Consider the following 17,297-nt stretch of genomic DNA (forward strand, 5'->3'; position numbering starts at 1 on the left):
AATCTGGCCATAGTTCCAACAGTGAGGAAAGCCAGATGGGGAGGAAGATCAGCATACCAAGGTGCTTTGCTCTGGAATAATCTCCCTCTCAAGATGAGAGCAAACCCTCAAGAGATGTCGTTTAGGAAGGAACTGAAGACTTGGCTATTCAAAATTTAAATCTCCAGTATAAACATAAACAGTATGTCACCGCCATGGCAGTATAAGCGCTAGGAGGCCGCTGGGCAGTTAGGCGCTATATAAACCATTATAACATAACATAACATAACAGATACTCCCTCTTCCCAACATTTGTGAAGTGGTGCTTTATCTAGGGGCGAGGTACTTCATCATTATGGACCTTACATCTGCCAACCACCAGGTGAGACTTACAGAGAGACAAAAGATCTTACTTCATTCATAACTCGATTTCGTACCTTCTAGTTTCATCAGAAGATGTTTGGACTACATTCAGCAGCCTCGGTTATTCAAAGACTGATGGCTAGGATGTTTGGTGTGATCGTTGGGGTAATTTTATTCCAAGACAATATTTTGTTTTTTGGGAGACAGATTAAACAACATTTAGGAATGGTACAAAAGGTGTTACAGATCTTGACTTGGAATGGACTTACCCTAAAAGCTAAAAAATATATCTTTGCCCAAGAGTAGACTGATGACCTTGATCATGTTATTTCGAACAAGGTGTGAGACCAAAACAAAATCTAGTGAGATCTAAGGAAAGATGTTCAGAATTCTACTCATGCTTTGTCCCAAATTTTGTCTGTAAAACTAGTGCTGGCCTGTTAAAGAAAGGAGTCAAATGTGTATAAGATGACCTACAAGAGGAAAAGAGTGTCTAATTGATGGACAGAACTTAAGCAGTTTCAAGCCTAATTTACCTTGTTCTGTAATTACCTACACCAGTGACAAAGGACTGGGAGCTGTGTTGAGGCAGAATCAAGGTGGGAATGAAGTAACCATAAGCTTTGCATCCACAACATTGCGGGAGACTCAATTTAAGCATTCCACCATAGAGAAAGAGTCCCTGGCCAGTGGTGTGACAAAGGCCCTGAATCCCCTGCGCTGCGGGGGGCCCGCAAACTCCAAAAGGATCCATCAGCACAGTACACTGTGAATGGGCAGCAGACCCCTGACGGGGTCAAGGGGCCAGGGGGCCCACTCCAGGGACTTCACAGGGAGACCCCCTCAAGTTTCATTACGTCACTGGCCCTGACTGTGTACTGGGCAGTCAAATAATTAGAAAACTCTTGCGGGTGGAAGATTAGAGGTTTATTCTGATCATAAACCTTTGCAAGGGATCTTTGAGGAAAATAAGATTGGATGTTCTATAAAGCCACATTTGTAGGTGGATTGTAGCTTTGCAAGATTTCCAGATGATAGTGAAGAACATACCAGGCTTCTCAAACAAAGCGGCTGATTGGCTGTCAGGACTAGAGCAGAATTGTGCAAAAGAAGCAGAAATCGATGGTTGGTGGGAAGAGGAAAAGATAAAAATGTGCAAAATCATGGAGTGATGTGGTAGCGAACCAGAGTGGTTAGAAGAATTGGGAAAAGACACTGGGCCTGATTACAACTTTGGAGGAGGGTGTTAATCCGTCCCAAATGTGACGGATATCCTGCCCACCATATTACGAGTTCCATAGGATATAATGGACTCGTAATACGGCGGGTAGTATATCCGTCACATTTGGGACGGATTAACACCCTCCTCCAAAGTTGTAATCAGGCCCACTGTCCTCTCAGGTGCCTTTAACAAGATTCAGAGAAAACAAGAGTGGATGATTACCAACGAAAATGAGAGAAGTTTTCAAAAATTCACAGTGATATGTCTGTGCATGATAGGTTATTGTGGAGAGGTTCATGTTTAGTATCTCCACACAGTTTAGGGGCATGTTTATCAGTGGTGGCGCATATGGGCCATTTTGGGAATTAGTAAGGTTAAAGAAAGGTTGAGAAGTGATTGTTGATGGCTTGGTATGAACATCCAAATAGAACGCATGGTGAGGGAGTGTCTTGATTGCTGTCAGAGCGACAAAATTAGAAAGACTAGAACTCCATCCATGGAGTACAGTGAGATCCTCTTTGGAGCTTGATATGAGTTAGCCTTAGACATTTGGGGCCATTCACAATGGGTTCTGTCCAGAGATGTTTTAAGGCATGGGCAAAGTGGGCTCTAGCCCTAGGCCCCAGCCTTCCATGGGGCACCCTGATAGAGCTAGCTGTGTTCTACAGAGTCTTGCCCTGATGAACTTGAAGAATTCTTAAACAAATTGTTTTAAATACTGTTAACTTGTAATTTATTTTTCATGTGGGTGATGTATGAGAGTCTATTACAGACATTTTGCAAAGAAATGTTGTGTGTGTTTTGTGCAACATATATATATAAAAAAGTTCCTTTTAGATCAAAACAGGACGCATATAAGAAATGGGAGGGTGTCACAGAGATTATTTACAGTAATATTAGTGAGCCGCTGCTGTGTTACAGTATTGGAAACGCACATCACTATCCCTGAATATTAGATGTAAACACATTTAGAATTTGGACCACTGTGTCTGTGCACTGTCAGTGACTTGGCCAAAAAGGGCATGAAAGAGCTGAACTGGATAATACATTCACAGCTGTTCCAAACAAGAGACCCCGAAATACGTTTGGTCCAGGGCCCCCCAAATCCTTAAAATGTCCCTGGTTCTGTCCCAAATTACTTAGTGGTATGAGTATGTACTCCATGTGGCCTGGGGTATCCATAGTGCACGAATTCACCACAGCATCAGTAGTTACGTTTTTAACAGCGATTTTTAATGAAGAAAATAGCCAGACGGTAACAGATGATGGAGTTCAGTTTACGTCTAAAGAAATAGAAGTTTTTGAAGAAGAGGGGTATTACCCACAAGAAGTATCCGCTCTACCAATCCCCAAATAATGTAATGGGGAGAGGTTTAGCTGGATTATAAAGGAGGGAATTAACTTGTCCAGAAGTTGTGGCAAAGATTGGAAGGATGAGTTAAGGAAGGAATTGTAAGAGAATAGATATTCTCCTCGCACGACTACAGTGGGTACACCATTGGAGTTATTCAGCAGTAGACAGCCCAGCACCAAAGTGTGCCAGGCGTGTATGAGAGAGCATAGTTGTCTCCAGGTAGATGGATATGCAGAACGTAAGCAGAATATAAAATCACATACCTGCTTGATTAGGGAACGGAAGAAGCAAGTTCATAGGAAGGTAAAAGAGTGTATAATATGAACACTGTGGTGGGTGACTTGGTGGTAGTGAAGTCCCTGGTGCAACACCAATGTGATGCTGAGCTAAAATGCGACTTGTTTTTGAAAAACAAATGAATCAATGTCCCTGATTCACTTTGAGTTTTCTCACTACACGTTGGAGACTGATTTTCTTGCCTGGAATCACACTGGCAAATCCCGGGCAGGTATATACAGCACCGTAAGTCTTTGCCTAGAGAGGGCTCGTCTTCCAACACCACAGAGCTGGTGGGGTTGAGGCTGTTGGAACACTTTATGATCTGTAGTCGGAAACAAAGGCAGCACCCTACCTCCAGATGAGGTGGGATAAATGAGACATTGGCGGATGGGGCAGCTATGATTTTTGGTAGAGTTCCTGGTATCGCCCACAGTTAAATGAGGGGTCAAGGTGACTACAGCAATCAAAAGCACCACGTCCTAACTGATATTCGGCATAAGGCCTCAGTATCACATTTCCCTCTCCATTGTGGCTTGCCATTTTCTTCCAGCAGCTATATAAGTGAACTTCATTATTCTGTGCTTAATACGCGAGGGCCTCCAAGCAGAAGGGGCTTTGAAGGGAATGAGTTTGAACCTCAGGAACTGCATAACGTGCATGCACACAACATAACTGAACGTGGCTTTTAAAATGAATTACTTAACTCTTGGACCCAACCCATGTCCTACAGAGCACCCGCTTCTGTGGAAAGCTTTCAGAACACTGAGAGTCGATCAGAAAAGCTTGTTTCGCCCATTCTCCACCTAAAGCCAGGCAGTTTAAAAACCGGCCAGGTGCCATGAATATCCATCTTCCATCATCCATAAATAGAAGGAAGAAGGAAAGGTGTGCGAAGAAACTCAACGGTCAAATGTATTTCTTCCTCATGTTGTTCTCAGGTCTACCAGAATCCTAATGAGGGTGTGATTCTTTCCATGGTGAATAAAATGAGGACCATTGAGGTGAGTAATCATATCATCTATTACTTAAATCAGGAGACAGTTTAGTTTTTGGTATAAGCTTCATTATTGATCATGTTTATATTAGCATAATATTAAATGCTATAAATTCCTGTTGCTAAGATCTGTTCCAGGCCTCAACTATGATAGCAAATGAAATGTCCCAGATGAAGTCAAGAATACGGAGGAAATCAAAACCCTACCCCTCAGCTTACCAAACCATGTATCATGCTCAAATAGAATTACTCCATGTCCACCCTGAAAGTGGTGTCTCTCAACTCCTAAACACCAAGGATCTCAACCGGCAGGTGAAATGAAAAAAAAGATCACTGTATACTCTGATGGGCTTAAGGAGGACATAATATTTCTTCAAGAAACTAAAATTGGCTACACAAAAGCTTTATCCATGAGTTGCTGCTGGGTCAAGTGTTTGTCTTGCTCTGCGGTGATCTTACAGAATAATGGAGTGATTACTCTAATTTCAAAACTTTCAGATTTGTCAATAAATGCTACAGAGCAGGATAATGAAGGTAGATGGCTAATTACCTGACTGCAGCAAAGCAATTTGGAACTGTACACTGTAAACATTTATGCTCCTAACTGTGACGACCCACAGTTCTGGTCATCCCTGAGTACCAAACTAACAAGTTTTTCCCACTGCCCACAATATTCTGGGAGGTGATCTTAATTTACCAGTGGTTACTATCCTAGACTGGCACACTGCCTTTAAGTACAGAACTCCGAAAGCTCATAAGAGCATGCACAATGTTTGCGCGCCCCATGGTCCCATTGATGTTTGGAGACTCTGAATACCCACTGGTAACGATTTCACCATTTTCTCATCGCCCCATTACTAATTTTCTAGATTTGATTACTTAGTTCTGCATGCCCCCTTTCCATGAAACCCTCAATTCAACAATTTAGCTGATTTTAATCGCTGACCACGCCTCTGTCACTATCTCCCTACAGATCACTCCATTCCAACCCAAAAGATGTTCGTGGCCCATTAATACTGAGATTTTTTAGACTGAATCTGATGGTCAGAAATTGACAAGAAAGTAACTCTGTTCATTCAAGAGATTATGAATTCCGTCTCTTCACCTGTCAGTCTTCAGGGTGCACTGAAATGCTCTTTTTGGGGTCAATTTATTAGCCATATAGCCAAGAAAAATAAAGATATGAAATCCTCTCTGGACAAACTGGCGAAATATATATTAAAATGAAAGAAATACTATAATGAGACTCTAAAGATTCTATATTACTTGATAATCTTAAATATCTCAAGTATGAATATAATGCGATTATTAGTAGACAGGCTCCTCTAGTGGTTCAGGCTTAGAAAAGCACAAAAAAAGTTTCTACCTGAATAAAGCCAGGAAGTCGTTGTCAGCTTATCTACAATTCAAACATAACAACCACCTAATAACGTTGATTGAGGATCACAATGGTCTTGTTAAAATCCAAACAGTAGACATCTTAGACGTTTTTCAGAAATTCTACACTTCTCTATACAAACCCAATATAAATGTCACTAAGGATACATGTCTAGATGTTTTATAATGCATTACCATGCAGTAAGTGCAGACTCAGACAAACTCACCTTAAATAAATTAATAAAGAATAGTGAAATCCTGAATGCAAACAAACTCATCCCAGGGGGCAAAAGTCCTGGACCTGCCAGTCTGCCTATCAACTTTTATAGGACATTCACCCACATGATCTTAGCCCTTCTGGAGTCACTTCTGAATCACTTTGCTTCCTCCGGTAAATTAGCTGGCACTGCAGCTGAAGCCCTTGCATTGTCGTTATCCCAAAAGACTGGAAAAACTACACGGACCATTCAGACCATAATCATTTCAGCTTGATCTCATGATTAAATATGGAAGTGAAAGCATATGGTAAAATATTAGCCAGATGTCTTGGACGTCTCATAACCAAATTAATCCATGCTTAACTGTCTGGTTTTGTAAGGGTAGATTGGCCAGCAATAACATTTGCACATTTTGCCATGTCTTTGAAAACGCCTTGCTCCTTGGGGCAAGATGGGGGCCATTTGAGAAGCCACGTTCAGCTCCTCTTCAGCTTCACTGGATTTGCGGGAGATAGAGAGCGTATGGGCTCTAATGGGGATGCACAAGTGCAGCAGGGGGTACACAGAGGCGCAGCTTCAACCACGTTGCTTGCTTGGAGCCCAAGCAGTCATTGTAGTGGGTTTTACCTGCATGGATAGTCGTGTCACAGGTGAGGTCAGGCACAGTGGGCGCCATAGTCTTTGATCACCCAGATGGCGTAAGGAGCGTGAGTCTCCAACAAAAACTATGCCGCCTAAAGGTTTACGGTCAACTCACGACCAGGAGGGGGATCACTTTACAGCAGCCTCACATATCTCACAAATATCTGGCCCACCCCGCTTAAAAGCAGATTTGAGTTGCAGCAGCGGCATGATGAAAATGAGCTCAAAACCTCAAAAGCCTCAACAGCGTGGAAAAGATGCAGAGAACCAAAGCTGGGACATTGACACTTTAGACCGCAGGTCTGGACCTCAACCCTCCATCATGGAGTTATTTGCATTAGCAGGAGGGAGAAAAAAAAACCCAGAAAATCAGATATTAAAGGGGAGCCACTGTAGTGTGGGGGACGAGGTCAACACAGACTGCAGTCCAAGGACCAACGACATGCTGGAAACAAGGCCAGACTCTTCTAACTAGTCTTTGTCAGTTACCATCACCTTGGCCGGTGGGGCGGAAGTCACTCAAATGGGGTATCTGATCCAGCAACCAGACAGCCCAATGGCAATGATTGGCCCCTAGGTTGGTGAACTTCTTGTCAATGCTATGGAAGGGGGGAACATGGGAGAAAGGCCTAGAGGTGATCGGGTAATTAACAAACTATCTGCTGCACTTCTTTTAACTAAAACTGATGGGGTAGCTTTGGTAATGGATGCACACTCTGGTGTCCCAGTAGCTTCAGCCCCTTCACCTTTTCCCATGATACAAAGGCATGTGGTCTAGAAGTTTACAATACTGTGGGGCAAAACAATTGGAGCTCTATAAATCCTGTCAAGGCACCGGTGAACGTTATCGGACAGTCGCTTGCCTTGATTGAAGTTTTGATGGCTAATCTCCCTGAAGCTGCCAATGTCGAAGACAGAAGTGTGGCTCCTCTAATAACGTAACCCATCATTAAGTATATAAGGACACCTGTAGATTGTGCTGGAGTACTCAAGGGCCTAGATGGATCCTTAGAATCCTGGAAATAGATTTTTTTCACTGACTGAGGGTTCAGACTCCTCTAGTATTGAAAACCCTGAAGTGATAACTGGTTTGCCTGTCCCTGGTAGGAGCTCGAGTAGTTTCCCAGATGAACTGAGCTCCACGGTAAAGTGAGCAAAACGCCATAGGAAACCAGACTCAAAGGAAACTGGAGAAATGTTTGGGAATGTGCCGACCCACATTGAAATAGGCTCATTCTGCAAAACAGCAGATGTAAATAGAGCCACACAGAGCTCCACTGGTCGAAGCAGAGGAGTCAACATTGAGGTTAATACATAGCTCCATCAAGCAATATCAAGACGAAACTCAATCTGATGGTCAGAAAGCCAGACTGGTGACAAAGAAACTTCAGGGCGCAATAAGAAAGATCTCTAAAGCCTGTGTTGAGATTGGAGATAGGATTACTCTGGTTGAAAACCGTACCTCAGTTCTGGAGACAGAACTTGAAGAGCTAAAAGATGAATCAGAACCTCAAGTGACTCAAATTTGAGACATACAATAGAAACTCAAGGACTTCGAGAACAGCCAGATACAAAATAATTTGCACATATTGGGCCTTGAAGAAGGTGCTGAAGGCAAAGATATAAGGGCATTTGTGGTAAATTTGTTCAAAGGGGCTTTATCCGATCTTTCATCTTGGAATTGGGATGAAGAGGTCTAAAGAGCCTATCGCTTTCCTCTCATGCTTGAAAGGCAAAGCCAAACACAAGGAGAATGAATTGTCAGGCCCAAGGCTACCATTGTTTCTTTTGTTAACTTTCTCCACCTGCAAGCTGAGAAAGTGTGCCCGAATGCCAGCTAAAGTTTTGAGGTGCATTCTTTCTTTACAAGACCAGATTTCTGCTATGTCACTGTAGAAATAAGTTGGAGACTGAGACAGCTAATTATATCTTGCCAGGCGAAAGGTTATGAAGCATACCTGATGAGCTCTGCCCGCCTAAAGAGGATCTTTAAAGGCAAAACTCATTTGTTTACCTCAGAAATTAAAGCTGAAGAGTATCTGGATGAGCTTTCAGGATCAACCTGAATGGTCAAGGCACAGCGGGCATGATCCAGTTTACTTTTCATTCTGTTCTGTCTCTGACGGGAACTAAGTGCTGGACTCTATCCTTGCTTTTTCTTTTTTTGCCCCTATCAAATTCTGCTGCAATGTTCTATATTTGTTCTTTGTGACAGTATTTGAGGTGATTTAAATCAGTGAACAGTCACACAGATAGGTATTGGACTATGATTACTATGTCAGTCAGATGTGGGTAGTTAGCTCTCACTATCTCATGCTATGGTGAGGATAACAGATTGTGTATTCATAGGAGGGGGAGCATTGGAACATCATTCAGGCCAGAGCTGTTGTGATTGCTCCTAATGGTAGGAGTGGGAGGGAGCGGGTGGCCAGGGAAAGGAGGGGTGTCTCAGGGTGGGCTAAAGTGCAGGAGTGGGGTGGGGGAATTATAACACAAGAGAAGCAGAGAAGTTTAAATGGATCTTGAAGGATCTTTTGTTGGATTTATGTTTATGTTTCCAGAAAGGAGGGAGATGTACTGTATAAACTTGGATCGGAGTATGGACTGTGTAAATGGCACACATACCTAAATTACGTATTGCCATTATTACTATTTGTGGCCTGAATGACAGACTGAAAAGAAGGAAAGTCACAAAAGGGCTGAAAATATTACATGCAGATATTTTGTGTATGCAAGAGACTTATATAGGGGGCTGAAGGAAAAAGCTGAGGGAGCCTCTGGGTTTTATGCTAGTGGCACAAACTACACAGGGGACAAATATGTGTGGGGTGGCAATCTTATCATGTTAGAACATATGTAGCTTAAAAAGCAGTATCTCTGAAAAGTATGGGAGAAGGGTGATTGTAGAATGCCAGTTGCCCAACTGAACTGCCACAATCTGCTGTTTATGGACATAACTTAGATGATCCTACTTTGCTCGACTTTCTGAATATTGAACTAGTCTTATGGCCAACACCAATCGTATTCTGTGGGGATTTAAATATAAGTTTGGCATATGGGGCTGATGAGCCAGTCAAAAAGCACTAAGTAGTAAGCTAATGGTCTTTCGAGCTTCGCAGCACATCAGGAATATTCATGGGTTGGTAGACATAAGGCAGAAAATCAAGGCACCAGTCCCTGTATGTACTCTCTTCTCTCCCTCCATTGGAAGCATGCTCGACTCAATTATTTTTTTCAAATAAACCAGCCTGGTTAATGGGTTGTAAATTGAGAAATACCCCAGAGTGATGTCAGATCATAACCCTCTGGTTATCACAATCATGCTTATCAGTGGGGCAAGAACAGTGCAGACTTGTTCATTTGAAAGGGGGCTATTAACCATTGACCAATATATCACTCCTATGAAAAAATGGATCACCGAATTCCTCAATATTAATAGAGTTAGTGCCTCTGCTGGTATTGTCTGGACACACTGAAGGTGGGTATGGGGGCAAACCCTTAGCTTCAGTCAAAAGACTCAATCTTAGTTCTTAAGGAACAAGTACAGTGCATTAATTAATATAGAGGTTCATCTGATTCTGGTTGTTTCAGAAGGGGCTGAGTTGCAAGAAATCCAGAATAGGCTTGCAATACTAAACTCTGCAATTAATAATAAAAAAGGAATAAAATTGGGCCGGGTTTTGTCAGGGCCATTCACCCAGTTTATAAAGATCCTACAGCCAGGCTCCAAATCATTGAAGGGGGCAATCTGATCCTATATGAATAACGAGACATACGAGACAGGGGTGTTCCTGTTCACATTTATTGTTCGCTCTCTATATATATATCTTTTAATAAGGAAGCTGGAATCTAATGTTTTAATTAGACCAATGAGGACTTATGGCTATATCACCAAAATCTTGGCATATGAGTATGATATCGCAATTATGACACCTGGCCCAGAAGAGACAATAAATGAGGTAGAAAATGAAGTCTAAAATTTGGGAAATTCTCTAGCTATTCCTCAAACTGTAATAAGACCCAGCTGGTCATCAATAATCAGATACAATTAGATAGTGGAATTAAATTCAACCCCAGCAATTGATAAGGCGAGAACAGACTTTAGGGAGATGGACAATGTGATTAAGATACTATTTCTGCCTAAAGTTCTGTACCCCACTGGAATTTGAGAACAGAATGTTTTAAGAAAATTAGGATATGGGCAGCAGCTTTATCTGATTCTATGCCAAGGCTAGAAGGACCCCTATATTTCTTATTTTGCCTAGGACAAGATGAGGATGGGCTGTCCCTAACTTCAGATTAAATCAATGGGCTGCTGCCCTACAGTATATGAAATATTTTATCGGATGTAGTTGGGGTGATCACCAGTCAGGGGAGGAGATTCCTCCCATATATGAATTATTAATAGGAGATGATGCTAAGTGTGTTTTTTTCAAAATCTGTGGAGACACGTTACTACAAAGAGTCAAATTCAAGACCCCACTGGCAGTTTTTAAGATCTGAGTGATTATTAGAAAGAATATCAGAATAGGGAGAGACTGTTACTATACCCCTATCTGGAGGACCCCGCATCTTTCCTCAATACTCCATGATCTCTGTTATCTTAGATGGGAGGTTTGTGGAATTGCGAAACTGGGGGATTTTTTTGACAGAAATAAATTACTCTCATTCGAGGAACTACAGTTGATTTGTTGGGTAGACAAGAGGGAATTTTTTAAATATCTCTAGGTAGGTGATTTTCTCTCAAACAAGTGTGGGGGGGCAATTGATTTCACCAAGCAAATATTGATGGAGCTTATTTGCATTATCCCTGGGTGTAAGATCAGTCAATTTATAACTTTCTGGGGGGAGCTTAATGTCTCGTGATCTTGAGAACCATCTGGAGAAGTGGCAAAGAAGGTTAGACACAACAGACTGTTGCTTCTATGAATCACTTGAACTTGGGTGAACCCTTCTTTTATCTGTGGGGATGCAGGTGCAACACTATAAAACAATATTCAATTTGTACCACACTCTGACAAAAATTGCTAAGTGGGGGAGTAGTGTAGGCATTTGTTGCCGAGTTGTCAAAGATGGGAAGCAGATTTGGTGCACATGTTCAGCACTTGCCAAGCACTGGATTTACTTAAGCAAGAAATAACTAGCTTTCTGAGGGTGCTACTCCATCTGGAAGTGATTTTAACCTCCCAACTGCTGCTGGGTGTGCATAATAATGCAGGAGATAGTTCAGGCAGCTCTTTGTCTTCATTGCCATGGCTTTAGCCCGCATTTGCATAACTGCAGCATGGCTCAATCCAGTCCCTTCTAAATTTCACCAATGGTTAGCACGGTTGCTCCCAATATGCAACTCAGAAAGTAGCTTATACCAGTGTAAGTAAAAGAATGCTAGGAAAAGGAGGAAGGAGATTTGGGATCCCCTGCTGAGGTGGGAAGGAGGAGAGTCTTCTGACCTTGAATAGATGTACAACAACTGCACTATCACTCAAGAGTTATTTTATCAGTGCTCTGAAATTAATTTTGGTAGGTTCTGTTCCGCCTATGATTTTTAGTATATCTACTAGCTTTTTAACACCAGTTTCTTGATCTTTTTTTACGATTACTGTATGCTCGATGATACTGTATTTCTAATATGAACAATGTCTAGATGGACTGTGTAATTCTATTTTTTAACATGAATGTAGATGTATTTAATTATGTTCCTCTTGTACATAAAATCGTACTAGGAATATAAAAAAAAAAAATAGAAACATTCTTCATGCCCGCAGCTATAATGCTGGACGCTGAGATGGCCTTTGATAAAGTCCCTTGGCCTTAGGTAGAGGCAGCCCTATTTTGATATAATCCTGGCAATCTTCATAAAAGAATGATAATGGCCTTCTATGTTACTTCCAAAGTGAAAATTAGAATGGTGCAACATTGGCTCCTTCTGCCTTGCAGCAGGGAACTCCCATCTTTTATTCCTTCTGCCTATAAATCCACTACTAATAATGATACATATTTCCCCCGATATTAAGGGCGTTCAATTTGACCCTTTCAAGCTCAGATCAGCAGCATACACTGATTTTATTTGAATTTTTACAGACGATTCAGCTATTATAAAGATCATATTTATATGCCCTGGCTTCTAGGGCTACTCCTTTAATAAGGATACAACAGAATTATTACCCCTTAACATCTATTTTCATATCTCCTGCGATTGGGATTCCAGCCTTTACTGGCAATTTAAGTTTATTAAATACCTGGGCATAAGGTTTTGTTGTTACTCCTCAGATTGGGCTACATACAATGAACAAACAAACGATCCATAAAGTTAAAGATTAAATTTCAGCGTGGTCCCCTAAACACATCTCATGGCAGGCTGGTTGGAGAACCTAAAAAATACTATGGAGACTCCTTTAGTAAACATTTTGTCAAGCATGCTATCTGTTTGCCTCCCTCAGCTGTTTTTTTCATCTATTGATAAAGCCTCCTTAGACATCCACTGGTGTAAAAAGAAACCCAAAATTGCCTTTAAAAATCTTCTGCTAAATAACAAGAAGGGATGTTGTAATCTCCCAAACTGGCTTGATTACCAGACTGCATATTTATCTGCTCAAGGTACCTGATGGATTGATTAGGACACTGAAAAATGACCCTGTGCTCCCATTCAAAAACCATCTCTAATCCTTCTACTCACTTATTGCAACATTACTATGTCTCAGAGTACTCTCACTCACTCAAAACTCATCATCTTTGACACAATTAGTATTACAGATGTCACAGATGTTAGACAAACCCCTCTCCGCTAACATGAATAAATCCTGTACCATTTCCATATGGAATAATAAAAAAATAGAAACAACAAACTCATCCACCACAGCTCCCTTTGGGCAATAAAGGGTATTCTGGTGTCTGATCTCGCATCAGATACTGATCCTCAGCCCTTCATCATTCTGCAGTAGAAAAATTATCTTTCTAATCAAGCCTTGTATGACTTTAAAAAAATTAAGTCAAAGATCTTCAAACCAAGCCCCCTCCAGAAACCAACACTGCTCAGAATCTCATCTGAATTCGGATAGGGGGTCATGTGGCATCCAAAATATAAAAAGCTCGAGGGTAATTCCACCCCACCCATTCAAAAGGTGTGGTGCAAATATTTCCAAGACTCCTAGGCCCATATTTATACATTTTTTGCACTGCTTTTGTGTCATTTTTCGATGCAAAGGCGGCGCAAACTTACAAAATACAATTGTATTTTGTAAGTTTGCGCTGTTTTTGCGTCAAAGAATGACGCAAATGCGGTGCCAAAAAAGTATAAATATGGGCCCTAATCTTCCTCCTGCTTAGGAGGCCTGGCCCAAAATCTGCTCTAGCCTGCTCCACAACAAACTTATCCTGTTGTTAGCCCAAACTAAGGGGCAATTTATGAAAAGTGGTTGTAACGCCACCATGTGTGCGCCATATTTAAAATACGGCGCACCATGGCTTTAGTCAGGGGTACTAGCGTCATAATTTCTGACAGTAGTCCGACCCTTTGCAGGATTAGCATTAATAATGTTGACGCTAATCCTGCAAAGCACCCAGAGGCCCATTGAAAACAATGGGAGCCTCCCTTTAACGCCTGCTCTTAGCAGGCATTAAAAATACAGATAAAAATGACACAAAGAAATCTTTTAGATTTCTTTGCGCCATTTTTGCAGCCCCCCGTAGCGCCAGAATGCCTTGCATACATTATGCCTGGCGCAGAGATAATGTGGTGCAAGGGGTTACAAAGTGGCGCAGTGCAAGAATTGACCCACTTTGTAAATATGGCATGGCGTTTTTGGCCTCCAATGCCACATTAGAGTTTTAAAAAGTGACGTTCATGTGGTGTTGGAATGGTGCTAGGCCCTCTTTAATCTGGGCCTAAATTCGCTGCAAACCATTTTCTGTACTGGACCCAATAAAAACTATTTAAACATGATAAGTGCTGGTTACACAAATAGGCCCCTGAGGACCCAGAACAAATAGTCAAATAGTTGACCCTATTCCTTTGGAGCTTTCAGATATAAATCTAGTTCTTCTGGGCCTTTTAATAACTATTGCCGTCAATAATCAATGATGATGGAAATCGCCCAGCAATGAATAAGTTCAAACATGGTGGGCATGGGTTACCTATCTTATATGAACACACAAAGACGTATCTAATTTCATCGAAAACTCATAATAGTTTCATTACCAGTACGGTATAATATCATTGCTTCTCCGAGGTCCCTCTTTCTGAGCATTTCGGATGTTGTTTGTTTGCCCTTCTCATAGACCAACATGCTTCTCCATCCCTAAATGGACTCCCCGTGACTTTGTGCCTTCTAACATTTCCTATGTTATCCTATTCATTTTCTTTTTTAGCCAAGGGTGCATCCTGTTGTTGTTAGTCTTCCCCTTTCGCTCATGGTTTCAGCAGACTCTGTGCCTAAATACACCTCAGTTTTCTTCCTTGCAATTACCGAATGCTAAATGTTAATGTGTATTGTATTTTCATATATACACTGCGTCTTACCACCTTTAGGTATTAAGCTTCGACCATATATTGTCTGATAATGACGTTCCAGGCAGTGAGAAGTTAAGGGCGAAGAAGCCTTCAGATGTCCTGTATAAATAACATTGAAAACAATATTAAAGGTATATTATACTGCACTTGGGACTACAGCAATTTCTGTCATTAGAATGCTATTAAGTGCCCATGTAGTGCCTTTATACACGAGGGCACTGCCGTCCTACGTTGGGGTGGTGCCCTATTTTTTCTGGCTACTTCAAATATATGCCGTTTCCTGCCTGCCTGGGAGACCTAGCAGTTGTAGCCTGCCCAGTTGTGGGGTGTATCTCCTCCCCAGGTAATTCTCCTGTAGCTTTTCGAGTGCACTGGTCATCGATTATTTTACGAAACCCCCTGCTGAGCCCTACACTCACTGCAACTCCCAACTTCTCTCCCTTTTCACTTTCTTCCTTAACAGCCAAATGCACATTCAATTTAGAAATTCGTAATTTGCGACTTTTAACGAATGTGATGTTGCTAATTACTAAACTGCACCTGTGTATGCATAGGATATGAAATAGTGACTTGTTGACATTGCGTACACAAAACAGAGAATCTCAATTGCTATTCTGTAAACGTCAGAAAATGCGATCGATGCTATGGCATCTGCTAATTACCTCAGTGAAGTGAGACCGCTGCCACACCAAAAGAAAGTTCTGCTTGAGTAGAGTTGTTCAGAGTGCTCTTATACAGAGAATCAGGGAGGCCGGGTAGGGTGACCACCCATCCGCGGACTGTCCGTAATTTCGCCTTGCTGTCCGTTGTCCGTGATGAAAGCTTTAACAGAGCATTTGTCCGTAATTTTAGCCTTTCACCTGAAGGGCAACGGAGGCAGTGGGGTACAGTGCAGTTGTTTAGAGGGCGTTAGCGTAGAGTGCAGTGGTTTTGAGTGCAGTGGCATGGAGTGGTGTGGGACAGAGTAGAGTGGCATAGAGTGCAGTGGAGTAGAGTGGCATACATTAGAGTGGCAGAGAGAGCAGTAGTGTAGAGTGGTGCAGTGGCAGAGTGCAGAGTAGACTCACGTTGCAGGGAGTGCAGTGGCGTAGTGTAGAGTGATGCAGAGTACAGCAAAGTGCTGTAGAGTGGAGTGATGCAGAGTAGAGTGGCATAGAGTGCAGTGGCATAGAATGCAGTAGTACATAGTACATTGGTGTATAGTACAGTGGTGGAGAGTGCAACGCTGCAGAGTAGAGTGTCAGTGCAGTGATGTAGAGTAGAGTGGCACAGAGAGCAGTGGCGTAGAGTACAGTGGTACAGAGTAGAGGGCGGTGGCATACAGTGCAGTTTAGAGTGCATTGGCGCAGAGTGCAGTGGCATAGAGTGGCATGGGGTAGAGTTACATAGAGTGCAGTGGAGTAGAGTGGCATACAATAGAGTAGCAGAGTGCAGTAATGCAGAGTGGTGCAGTGTCAGAGTGCTGAGTAGACTCATGTGGCACAGAGTGCAGTGGTGTAGAGTGGTGCAGAGTGGAGTATTGTAGAGTGGTGTAGAGTAGAGTATAATGCCTAGAGTGCAGTGGCATAGAGTAGAGTGGTGCAGAGTTGCAGAGTAGAGTGTCAGTGTAGTGGTGTAGAGTGGTACAGAGAACAGTGGCATAGAGTACAGTGGTGCAGAGTAAAGGGCAGTGGCATACAGTGCAGTTGTTTAGAGTGCACTGGTGGAGAGTGCAGTTGCATATAGTGGCATTCGGCAGAGTAGAGTGGCATAGAATGCAGTGGAATAGAGTATATTGGTGCAGAATGCAGTAGTACAGAGCAGAGTGGTGTAGAGTATAGTGGCGACCAGTGCAGTGTTGCAGAGTGTCAGCTTGCAGTGGTGTAGAGTGCATTGAACTAGAGTGCAGTGGTCAGAGTGGTATAGAGTACAGTGGCGTAGAATAGATTGTTTCAGAGTAGAGTGCAGTTGCATAGAGTGGAGAGGTGCAGGGACAGTGCAGTGGAATAGAATGCAGTGGCACAGAGTGCAGTGGCATAAAGTAGATTATTTCACAGTAGAGTGAGGTGGCTTAGAGTGGAGAGGTGCAGGTTATAGTGGAGTTGCATAAAGTGGCATAGAGTGTGATGGCATAGAGTAAAGTAGTGTAGAGTGCTGTGGCATAGAGTGCAGGGGTGCAGAGTAGATTAGAGTGATGTACAGTGTATTGATGTAGAGCGCAGGGGCATAGAGTTGAGTGTTACAGAGTAAAGTGCATTAGCATAGAGTGTATTAGCTTAGAGTGCAGTGGCGTACAGTGCAGTGTTGCAGAGTGACAGAGAGTGGAGTTGTGCGGATTAGATTGTTGTTGCCTAGACTGGAGTGGTATGGCGTGCAGACGA

Source organism: Pleurodeles waltl, chromosome 4_1 (assembly GCF_031143425.1).
Source record: "Pleurodeles waltl isolate 20211129_DDA chromosome 4_1, aPleWal1.hap1.20221129, whole genome shotgun sequence".
Lineage (NCBI taxonomy): Eukaryota > Metazoa > Chordata > Amphibia > Caudata > Salamandridae > Pleurodeles > Pleurodeles waltl.